This window comes from Sitophilus oryzae, unplaced genomic scaffold, assembly GCF_002938485.1.
Source record: "Sitophilus oryzae breed Bouriz unplaced genomic scaffold, Soryzae_2.0 scaffold_179_pilon_pilon, whole genome shotgun sequence".
NCBI classification, from domain to species: domain Eukaryota; kingdom Metazoa; phylum Arthropoda; class Insecta; order Coleoptera; family Curculionidae; genus Sitophilus; species Sitophilus oryzae.
Window position 1 is genome coordinate 225,884 of NW_022146501.1, and position 12,853 is coordinate 238,736.

Below are 12,853 nucleotides of genomic sequence, written 5' to 3' on the forward strand. Positions count from 1 at the left end.
AACATTTTAAGGTTTTCCTTAAATCCTCTATACAATAGACTATTTCTTGGACATAGTTTTGTTCATTTAATTTGTTTCTTAGAGGTTATACACAGCTGTAGATATTCTATAAGTAAAAAAGTAATAATACAGATTCGTAAAAATATCCCACCTTACCGTTTCTGGTACGTCAATTTAGTGTGTTTATATTTTATACATGTATAAAATTGAACATCATCCACCAGAAGTATCAACAATTATGAGTTGAATATTACAAAATATGACCATATTAAGCAAAATTTAAAGGCCTACAATTAACCTTGTTGATAAACACGATACTTCTTCCATGTATAGTAATGAACACACATAACTGGTTTACAGCTACAGTTTTACTAAATCTGGAGGGTCTAGTCTGTATTAGACAATTACAAAAGGATAATCCATATATTTTAACAGTAGAATAATCTGATTTTTGTTAACTCTAAGAGTTATCGAAATGCCTGGAACTGGGACGAGTGGGACGGGCGATTGTTAGGTTAGAGCCTTTTTGATTTTTCTCTTCTTTACTTTTAAAGACGCATTTAGTATTAATTACGATTTACTGGATTTACCTAATATAGATTTTTTATGAATTAAAACTGGTATAGTTCAAATTATCAGAAAAAAATATTTTTTGGATATAGATTTCTGTATCTGGAAACTTACTATTTTCTTCTAGATTTTCTACATTTAGTATTCATTTTAATTAAAATTTAATTTTTTTGAAGATCTTTAAAGTGAAAAGAAGAAGAATTTTAATTAACTAAAAAAATCAAAATAAAGTTAATTAACTTTGAGCAGAGTTCGACCTCGTCAAAAATAGCATCGATAGTCATTCCCCAGCCGCCTTTGACGCCGTTTTTTCTCGATCATACGGTATAATACACCATTTATGTATTTAAAAAAAAGGAAAATTGTTTTTGCGTAGAATTTTGAACATTCTGTATGATTTAAGATTACGATATTTATAGCAAAGTTAAGTATAGAGTATAGACCATCTAAAGTAATATATTTTTGATTTCAGGACAGTAAAATATGAGGTCTAAATTATAAGAAAATGCATTTTCTACGAAAATTTGAAGGGGTAGGTAAAAAGTGGTATAAAACAATTTGATAGACAATTAAATTGTGCATCTGACTCTCCTAAAATATACAGGGTGTTCGATTTAAATTAAACAAGTTATTGCCGTTTAAAGCTAGAAATTATTTTAAATAAATTTTTAGACACTCTGTATGAGGTAGTATTATTTTTAATATTGCAACACAATAACTGATCAATAAATAAACTTCAGTAAATATTTAGTATTAAAAACTTTGATACCCTTGGAGAAATGAAGGCTTAAATTTTTACTGCAATTTCAAAAATTGAAAATATTTCAAAAATGGTAAGGTTTAAGTGTGATAAATCTTAATCAAATGTACCTTTATTTTAATCGTAGAAACTAAAAATGTAATAATATACAGGGTGTTCTGTTTAAAAAAATACAACTTTGATGTTTTTTATTTATTTCGGACACTCTGTACCTTGTAAAAATATTTTTAAATTGTAGCACTAATAGTCCTTCAACAAACCCAAAACTTATAATTTGTAAAAATTTAATTGTTTAGCTACAATACTCCGCGTCGTACGTGGTGAAGAACCCTGTAAAACCTATATATTGTAAAGTTGAAAAAATAGAAAATATTATTTCAAAAGAATCCATTTTCAAGGAATGCTACCACAGATTTTGCTTTTTTTCGTTTATTAGGCCCATTACCACTACCAAATTTTCTGCTGGAGTAGAAAATTTCATTTCCTTTTGCGGAAAAAAAGATGTGTCCCGCTTTGACAAAAAGAAAATACAACAGTAGACGGAATTTATTTTAATAGAGAAAATTGGCGAAGAGAAAATGAAAGAAACGTAAGTTTTTGGTTTGATAGGAGCCTTGCCATTTCCCGGAACGTTGTTAGCTGTGGGTTTTAAGAAGCTTAGAAGAAATAATAAAGGATGACGTTCCGTTTGTTGCCACACAAAGCTAATGGTATACTTTAGTTTGGAGAATGAGGTACACAGAGTGATTTATTAAGCAGCTATTTGTAAAAACAATATCGTTCTTTTTGGATTTTTATAAATTGTTATAAATTATTATTTTTATCTTTAATTGTTTTTTTTAAGAATTTATGCATATAGGCTCCGGCAACAGCGATAAAAAACTTGAGAATTTTGTTTAAGTGGAAACCTCAAGTATGTACGAGGATGTATCTCACGAAAATATTTTAATTTCAATAAAAAAAGAAAAAAAATCACACTTTTTTCTTCTCAAAAAAGTGTGAGTGGATCGGGATGATTTTAAATGGCACACCTTGTATATTATTGCATTTGTGGCTTTGTTTCAGATCACTTTAGATAATTCTAAGGTATGAGTAAATAAATTTCGATAGTTTCAGAGATATTAATAAATAAAAAAAATATATATATATTTCAAACTTTCTTAATAAAATTATTACAAATACAAGAACAATATATCAATATACCCATGCAATATTGACATTTTAGATTGTTTTTAAAGCAACAAACGTACAAAATGTACAGGAGGTGCTAAAAACGATAATATTATTAGCCCATTTTTATACAAAAAAATATTTACATCTTTATAAAAGAGTATAAAATTAATTAAATATACCACCATTATTTCCACCCAAATTAATTAATTACCTACCTACTTAATAATATTAAAAAATATAATAATAAATTATTTTTTATAAATGTGGATTTTAATCAGAAATTAATATAATAATCAAGTTATGAAAATGAACGTCTCTGTTAAGTAAGCATTCGTCAAAAAATTAAATATCATTTTTAAGGTGTTACTTTTTACCACACTGTTTAATACACATACAAAATTCAGTTTTTTAGTATTTGGAGCAATTACCGTATGATCGAATAAAAACGGTGTCAGCGATGGCTATGAAATGAAGATCGCTGTCATTTTATATGTAAATTTATATACATATGTCTTCATATTATTAATACCCTAAAACAGTTTTAGTGTCCTCACTCACAAGATTGTTGTCACTAAAATTCATAAATCCAATACGAGGTGTATGGCGAGATAATGCAGCCCCCAGGTGTATGCATATCAAAAATCTCTTTATGACACCGCGACGGCGACGGGCTGTCTGTCGATTAAACAGGTCCCGTGGCGAAACTCGTCGGCGTCGCGGCGGCAGGGGGGTACGAAACGAGGGGGTGCAACCACCCCGGTGCAGCGGTCGGTCGATAATGTAGCCCCGGTTCGGCTAGGGTTTCACAAAACCGATTACTTTATAGGTTTATTAATATCGTTATTAGCGCACGTGTCTTTGTGTTGGTGTGATTGATACTTTGAATCTTTGATCCTGATGTTTTTTTAGGTGATAATATAAAGGTATAATCGGCTTGTTACACTGCGAAATTTTCAGATCTATTGTGGTGTATTCTTTTGATTTTTACGTTACATTCCTCCGTGTGATTCTCTTATTGGAGGGTATAAATTCATTATTAAGTAACATTATTATCATCAAAAGAATATATTAAAACCGAATTATAACGAGAAAATTGTCCTTTCTGGGTCTTCTTGAACTGAATGGCATATGTCCATCAGCAGTTTACCAATAGCTGAAGAAGTACGATTCTCTTATTGGAGGGTATAAATTCATTATTAAATAACATTATTATCATCAAAAGAATATATGAAAACCGAATTATAACGAGAAAACTGTTTTGACTGGGTTCTCTTGAACTGGATGGCATATGTCCATCAGCAGTTTACCAATAGCTGAAGAAGTATGATTCTCTTATTGGAGGGAATAAATTCATTATTAAATAACATTATTATCATCAAAAGAATATATTAAAACCGAATTATAACGAGAAAACTGTCCTGACTGGGTTCTCTTCTTGAACTGGATGGCATATGTCCATCAGCAGAGTACCAATAGCTGAAGAAGTACGATTCTCTTATTGGAGGGTATAAATTCCTTATTAAATAACATTATTATTATCAAAAGAATATATTAAAACCGAATTATAACGAGAAAACTGTTTTGGCTGGGTTCTCTTGAAACGGATGGCATATGTCCATCAGCAGTTTACCAATAGCTGAAGAAGTATGATTCTCTTATTGGAGGGTATAAATTCATTATTAAATAACATTATTATCATCAAAAGAATATATTAAAACCGAATTATAAAGAGAAAACTGTCCTGACTGGGTCCCCTTGAACTGGATGGCATATGTCCATCAGCAGTTTGCCAATAGCTGAAGAAGTGCGATTCTCTTATTGGAGGGCATAAATTCATTATTAAATAACATTATTATTATCAAAAGAATATATTAAAACCGAATTATAACGAGAAAACTGTCCTGACTGGGTTCTCTTGAACTGGATGGCATATGTCCATCAGCAGTTTACCAATAGGTGAAGAAGTGTGATTCTCTTATTGGAGGGTATAAATTCATTATTAAATAACATTATTATCATCAAAAGAATATATTAAAACCGAATTATAACGAGAAAACTGTCCTGAGTGGGTCCCCTTGAACTGGATGGCATATGTCCATCAGCAGTTTACCAATAGCTGAAGAAGTACGATTCTCTTATTGGAGGGTATAAATTCATTATTAAATAACATTATTATCATCAAAAGAATATATTAAAACCGAATTATAACGAGAAAACTGTCCTGACTGGGTCCCCTTGAACTGGAAGGCATATGTCCATCAGCAGTTTACCAATAGCTGAAGAAGTATAATTCTCTTATTGGAGGGTATAAATTCATTATTAAATAGCATTATTATCATCAAAAGAATATATTAAAACCGAATAATAACGAGAAAACTGTCCTGACTGGGTTCCCTTGAACTGGATGGCATATGTCCATCAGCAGAGTACCAATAGCTGAAGAAGTACGATTCTCTTATTGGAGGGTATAAATTCATTATTAAATAACATTATTATCATCAAAAGAATATATTAAAACCGAATAATAACGAGAAAACTGTCCTGACTGGGTCCCCTTGAACTGGATGGCATATGTCCATCAGAAGTTTACCAATAGCTGAAGAAGTATGATTCTCTTATTGGAGGGTATAAATTCATTATTAAATAACATTATTATCATCAAAAGAATATATTAATACCGAATTATAATGAGAAAACTGTCCTGACTGGGTCCCCTTGAACTGGATGGCATATTTCCATCAGCAGTTTACCAATAGCTGAAGAAGTGTGATTTTCTTATTGGAGGGTATAAATTCATTATTAAATAACATTATTATCATCAAAAGAATATATTAATACCGAATTATAACGAGAAAACTGTCCTGACTGGGTCCCCTTGAACTGGATGGCATATGTCCATCAGCAGTTTACCAATAGCTGAAGAAGTACGATTCTCTTATTGGAGGGTATAAATTCATTATTAAATAACATTATTATCATCAAAAGAATATATTAAAACCGAATTATAACGAGAAAACTGTCCTGGCTGGGTCCCCTTGAACTGGATGGCATATTTCCATCAGCAGTTTACCAATAGCTGAAGAAGTACGATTCTCTTATTGGATGGTATAAATTCATTATTAAATAACATTATTATTATCAAAAGAATATATTAAAAGCGAATTATAACGAGAAAACTGCTCTGACTGGGTTCCATTGAACTGGATGGCATATGTCCATCAGCAGTTTACCAATAGCTGAAGAAGTATGATTCTCTTATTAGAGGGTATAAATTCATTATTAAATAACATTATTATCATCAAAAGAATATATTAAAACCGAATTATAACGAGAAAACTGTCCTGACTGGGTCCCCTTGAACTGGATGGCATATGTCCATCAGCAGTTTACCAATAGCTGAAGAAGTACGATTCTCTTATTGGAGGGTATAAATTCATTATTAAATAACATTATTATCATCAAAAGAATATATTAAAACCGAATTATAACGAGAAAACTGCCCTGACTGGGTCCCCTTGAACTGGATGGCATATGTCCATCAGCAGTTTACCAATAGCTGAAGAAGTACGATTCTCTTATTGGAGGGTATAAATTCATTATTAAATAACATTATTATCATCAAAAGAATATATTAAAACCGAATTATAACGAGTAAACTGTCCTGGCTGGGTCCCCTTGAACTGGATGGCATATTTCCATCAGCAGTTTACCAATAGCTGAAAAGTACTTCTCTTATTGGAGGGTATAAATTCATTATTAAATAACATTATTATTATCAAAAGAATATATTAAAACCGAATTATAACGAGAAAACTGTCCTGACTGGGTCCCCTTGAACTGGATGGCATATGTCCATCAGCAGTTTACCAATAGCTGAAGAAGTACGATTCTCTTATTGGAGGGTAGAAATTTATTATTAAATAACATTATTATTATCAAAAGAATATATTAAAACCGAATTATAACGAGAAAACTGTCCTGACTGGGTCCCCTTGAACTGGATGGCATATGTCCATTAGCAGTTTACCAATAGCTGAAGAAGTACGATTCTCTTATTGGAGGGTATAAATTCATTATTAAATAACATTATTATCATCAAAAGAATATATTAAAACCGAATTATAACGAGAAAACTGTCCTGACTGGGTCCCCTTGAACTGGATTGCATATGTCCATCAGCAGTTTACCAATAGCTGAAGAAGTACGATTCTCTTATTGGAGGGTATAAATTCATTATTAAATAACATTATTATCATCAAAAGAATATATTAAAACCGAATTATAACGAGAAAACTGTCCTGACTGGGTCCCCTTGAACTGGATGGCATATTTCCATCAGCAGTTTACCAATAGCTGAAGAAGTGTGATTTTCTTATTGGAGGGTATAAATTCATTATTAAATGACATTATTATCATCAAAAGAATATATTAAAACCGAATTATAACGAGAAAACTGTCCTGACTGGGTCCCCTTGAACTGGATTGCATATGTCCATCAGCAGTTTACCAATAGCTGAAGAAGTACGATTCTCTTATTGAGGGTATAAATTCATTATTAAATAACATTATTATTATCAAAAGAATATATTAAAACCGAATTATAACGAGAAAACTGTCTGACTGGTCCCCTTGAACTGGATGGCATATGTCCATCAGCAGTTTACCAATAGCTGAAGAAGTACGATTCTCTTATTGGAGGGTATAAATTCATTATTAAATGGCATTATTATCATCAAAAGAATATATTAAAACCGAATTATAACGAGAAAACTGTCCTGACTGGGTCCCCTTGAACTGGATGGCATATGTCCATCAGCAGTTTTCCAATAGCTGAAGAAGTATGATTCTCTTATTGGAGGGTATAAATTCATTATTAAATAACATTATTATCATCAAAAGAATATATTAAAAGCGAATTATAACGAGAAAACGGCCCTGACTGGGTCCCCTTGAACTGGATGGCATATGTCCATCAGCAGTTTACCAATAGCTGAAGAAGTACGATTCTCTTATTGGAGGGTATAAATTCATTATTAAATAACATTATTATCATCAAAAGAATATATTAAAACCGAATTATAACGAGAAAACTGTCCTGACTGGGTCCCCTTGAACTGGATGGCATATGTCCATCAGCAGTTTACCAATAGCTGAAGAAGTACGATTCTCTTATTGAGGGTATAAATTCATTATTAAATAACATTATTATCATCAAAAGAATATATTAAAACCGAATTATAACGAGAGAAAACTGTCCTGACTGGGTCCCCTTGAACTGGATGGCATATTTCCATCAGCAGTTTACCAATAGCTGAAGAAGTGTGATTTTCTTATTGAGGGTATAAATTCATTATTAAATGACATTATTATCATCAAAAGAATATATTAAAACCGAATTATAACGAGAAAACTGTCCTGACTGGGTCCCCTTGAACTGGATTGGCATATGTCCATCAGCAGTTTACCAATAGCTGAAGAAAGTGATTCTCTTATTGGAGGGTATAAATTCATTATTAAATAACATTATTATTATCAAAAGAATATATTAAAACCGAATTATAACGAGAAAAACTGTCCTTGACTGGGTCCCCTTGAACTGGATTGCATATGTCCATCAGCAGTTTACCAATAGCTGAAGAAGTACGATTCTCTTATTGGAGGGTATAAATTCATTATTAAATAACATTATTATCATCAAAAGAATATATTAAAAACCGAATTATAACGAGAAAACTGTCTGACTGGGTCCCCTTGAACTGGATGGCATATTTCCATCAGCAGTTTACCAATAGCTGAAGAAGTGTGATTTTCTTATTGGAGGGTATAAATTCATTATTAAATGACATTATTATCATCAAGAGAATATATTAAAACCGAATTGTAACGAGAAAACTGTCCTGACTGGGTCCCCTTGAACTGGAAGGCATATGTCCATCAGCAGTTTACCAATAGCTGAAGAAGTATGATTCTCTTATTGGAGGGTATAAATTCATTATTAAATAGCATTATTATCATCAAAAGAATATACTAAAACCGAATTATAACGAGAAAACTGTTTTGACTGGGTTCTCTTGAACTGGATGGCATATGTCCATCAGCAGTTTACCAATAGCTGAAGAAGTATGATTCTCTTATTGGAGGGTATAAATTCATTATTAAATAACATTATTATCATCAAAAGAATATATTAAAACCGAATAATAACGAGAAAACTGTCCTGACTGGGTCCCCTTGAACTGGATGGCATATGTCCATCAGCAGTTTACCAATAGCTGAAGAAGTATGATTCTCTTATTGGAGGGTATAAATTCATTATTAAATAACATTATTATCATCAAAAGAATATATTAATACCGAATTATAATGAGAAAACTGTCCTGACTGGGTTCCTTTGAACTGGATGGCATATGTCCATCAGCAGTTTACCAATAGCTGAAGAAGTGTGATTCTCTTATTGGAGCGTATAAATTCATTATTAAATAACATTATTATCATCAAAAGAATATATTAATACCGAATTATAACGAGAAAACTGTCCTGACTGGGTTCCTTTGAACTGGATGGCATATGTCCATCAGCAGTTTACCAATAGCTGAAGAAGTGTGATTCTCTTATTGGAGCGTATAAATTCATTATTAAATAACATTATTATCATCAAAAGAATATATTAATACCGAATTATAATGAGAAAACTGTCCTGACTGGGTTCCTTTGAACTGGATGGCATATGTCCATCAGCAGTTTACCAATAGCTGAAGAAGTGTGATTCTCTTATTGGAGCGTATAAATTCATTATTAAATAACATTATTATCATCAAAAGAATATATTAAAACCGAATTATAACGAGAAAACTGTCCTGACTGGGTCCCCTTGAACTGGATGGCATATTTCCATCAGCAGTTTACCAATAGCTGAAGAAGTACGATTCTCTTATTGGAGGGTATAAATTCATTATTAAATAACATTATTATTATCAAAAGAATATATTAAAACCGAATTATAACGAGAAAACTGTCCTGACTGGGTCCCCTTGAACTGGATGGCATATGTCCATCAGCAGTTTACCAATAGCTGAAGAAGTACGATTCTCTTATTGGAGGGTAGAAATTCATTATTAAATAACATTATTATTATCAAAAGAATATATTAAAACCGAATTATAACGAGAAAACTGTCCTGACTGGGTCCCCTTGAACTGGATGGCATATGTCCATCAGCAGTTTACCAATAGCTGAAGAAGTACGATTCGCTTATTGGAGGGTATAAATTAATTATTAAATAACATTATTATTATCAAAAGAATATATTAAAACCGAATCATAACGAGAAAACTGTCCTGACTCGGTCCCCTTGAACTGGATGGGATATGTCCATCAGAAGTTTACCAATAGCTGAAGAAGTACGATTCTCTTATTGGAGGGTATAAATTCATTATTAAATAACATTATTATCATCAAAAGAATATATTAAAAGCGAATTATAACGAGAAAACTGTCCTGACTGGGTCCCCTTGAACTGGATGGCATATGTCCATCAGCAGTTTACCAATAGCTGAAGAAGTACGATTCTCTTATTGGAGGGTATAAATTCATTATTAAATAACATTATTATCATCAAAAGAATATATTAAAACCGAATTATAACGAGAAAACTGTCCTGACTGGGTCCCCTTGAACTGGATGGCATATTTCCATCAGCAGTTTACCAATAGCTGAAGAAGTGTGATTTTCTTATTGGAGGGTATAAATTCATTATTAAATGACATTATTATCATCAAAAGAATATATTAAAACCGAATTATAACGAGAAAACTGTCCTGACTGGGTCCCCTTGAACTGGATTGCATATGTCCATCAGCAGTTTACCAATAGCTGAAAAGTACGATTCTCTTATTGGAGGGTATAAATTCATTATTAAATAACATTATTATTATCAAAAGAATATATTAAAACCGAATTATAACGAGAAAACTGTCCTGACTGGGGTCCCTTGAACTGGATGGCATATGTCCATCAGCAGTTTACCAATAGCTGAAGAAGTACGATTCTCTTATTGGAGGGTATAAATTCATTATTAAATGGCATTATTATCATCAAAAGAATATATTAAAACCGAATTATAACGAGAAAACTGTCCTGACTGGGTCCCCTTGAACTGGATGGCATATGTCCATCAGCAGTTTACCAATAGCTGAAGAAGTATGATTCGCTTATTGGAGGGTATAAATTAATTATTAAATAACATTATTATCATCAAAAGAATACATTAAAACCAAATTATAACGAGAAAACTGTCCTGACTGGGTCCCCTTGAACTGGATGGCATATGTCCATCAGCAGTTTACCAATAGCTGAAGAAGTGTGATTTTCTTATTGGAGGGTATAAATTCATTATTAAATGACATTATTATCATCAAAAGAATATATTAAAACCGAATTATAACGAGAAAACTGTCCTGACTGGGTCCCCTTGAACTGGATTGCATATGTCCATCAGCAGTTTACCAATAGCTGAAGAAGTACGATTCTCTTATTGGAGGGTATAAATTCATTATTAAATAACATTATTATTATCAAAAGAATATATTAAAACCGAATTATAACGAGAAAACTGTCCTGACTGGGTCCCCTTGAACTGGATGGCATATGTCCATCAGCAGTTTACCAATAGCTGAAGAAGTACGATTCTCTTATTGGAGGGTATAAATTCATTATTAAATGGCATTATTATCATCAAAAGAATATATTAAAACCGAATTATAACGAGAAAACTGTCCTGACTGGGTCCCCTTGAACTGGATGGCATATGTCCATCAGCAGTTTACCAATAGCTGAAGAAGTATGATTCGCTTATTGGAGGGTATAAATTAATTATTAAATAACATTATTATCATCAAAAGAATACATTAAAACCAAATTATAACGAGAAAACTGTCCTGACTGCGTCCCCTTGAACTGGATGGCATATGTCCATCAGCAGTTTACCAATAGCTGAAAAAGTATGATTCGCTTATTGGAGGGTATAAATTCATTATTAAATAACATTATTATCATCAAAAGAATACATTAAAACCAAATTATAACGAGAAAACTGTCCTGACTGGGTCCCCTTGAACTGGATGGCATATGTCCATCAGCAGTTTACCAATAGCTGAAGAAGTATGATTTTCTTATTGGAGGGTATAAATTCATTATTAAATGACATTATTATCATCAAAAGAATATATTAAAAGCGAATTATAACGAGAAAACTGTCCTGACTGGGTCCCCTTGAACTGGATGGCATATGTCCATCAGCAGTTTACCAATAGCTGAAGAAGTATGATTCTCTTATTGGAGGGTATAAATTCATTATTAAATGACATTATTATCATCAAAAGAATATATTAAAAGCGAATTATAACGAGAAAACTGTCCTGACTGGGTCCCCTTGAACTGGATGGCATATGTCCATCAGCAGTTTACCAATAGCTGAAGAAGTATGATTCGCTTATTGGAGGGTATAAATTCATTATTAAATAACATTATTATCATCAAAAGAATACATTAAAACCAAATTATAACGAGAAAACTGTCCTGACTGGGTCCCCTTGAACTGGATGGCATATGTCCATCAGCAGTTTACCAATAGCTGAAGAAGTGTGATTCTCTTATTGGAGGGTAAAAATTCATTATTAAATAACATTATTATCATCAAAAGAATATATTAAAACCAAATTATAACGAGAAAACTGTCCTGACTGGGTCCCCTTGAACTGTCACCTTGAAAGTCGCACAACACTCAATGGAACGAAATATGCTGGGAATAACCAAGAGAGACCGTAAAAGAATAGAGTGGATACGACAAAAAAACAAGGTAATAGAGTCATCCACAGAGTCAAATCTCTCAAATGGCAATGGGCAGGACACTTGGCAAGAATTACGGACAACAGATGTCCAACAGACGGACAACAGAACAACATCCATTACAGCATGGTACCCTCGAGTTCTAGAGGAGGAACAAACCCTGAGATAGGATCATGATATTAGGATTTAGGAATTAGCAGGGATAATTTGGACCCGCATAACCAACAATAGACAACAATGGCCCCAACTACAAAGAGAGAAGTGAGGGAGGCTACACCATAATTGGAAATTGTTGAATAAGCTGAAAATGATGATTAATAAATAGCAACACTTAATAATAACAACTGTGAAGCAAAACTCGTGATATAAATAATATATTTTTAATGGCTTTCTTGGGGGTGTCTGTCGGGTTGAGTAAAAGGGAGTGGCACCCCCTTTAATTAAATCAAAGGGTTTTCGTATTAATTTCATGTTTTCAGCGCTGAACGTAGAAAGTCGTGGATG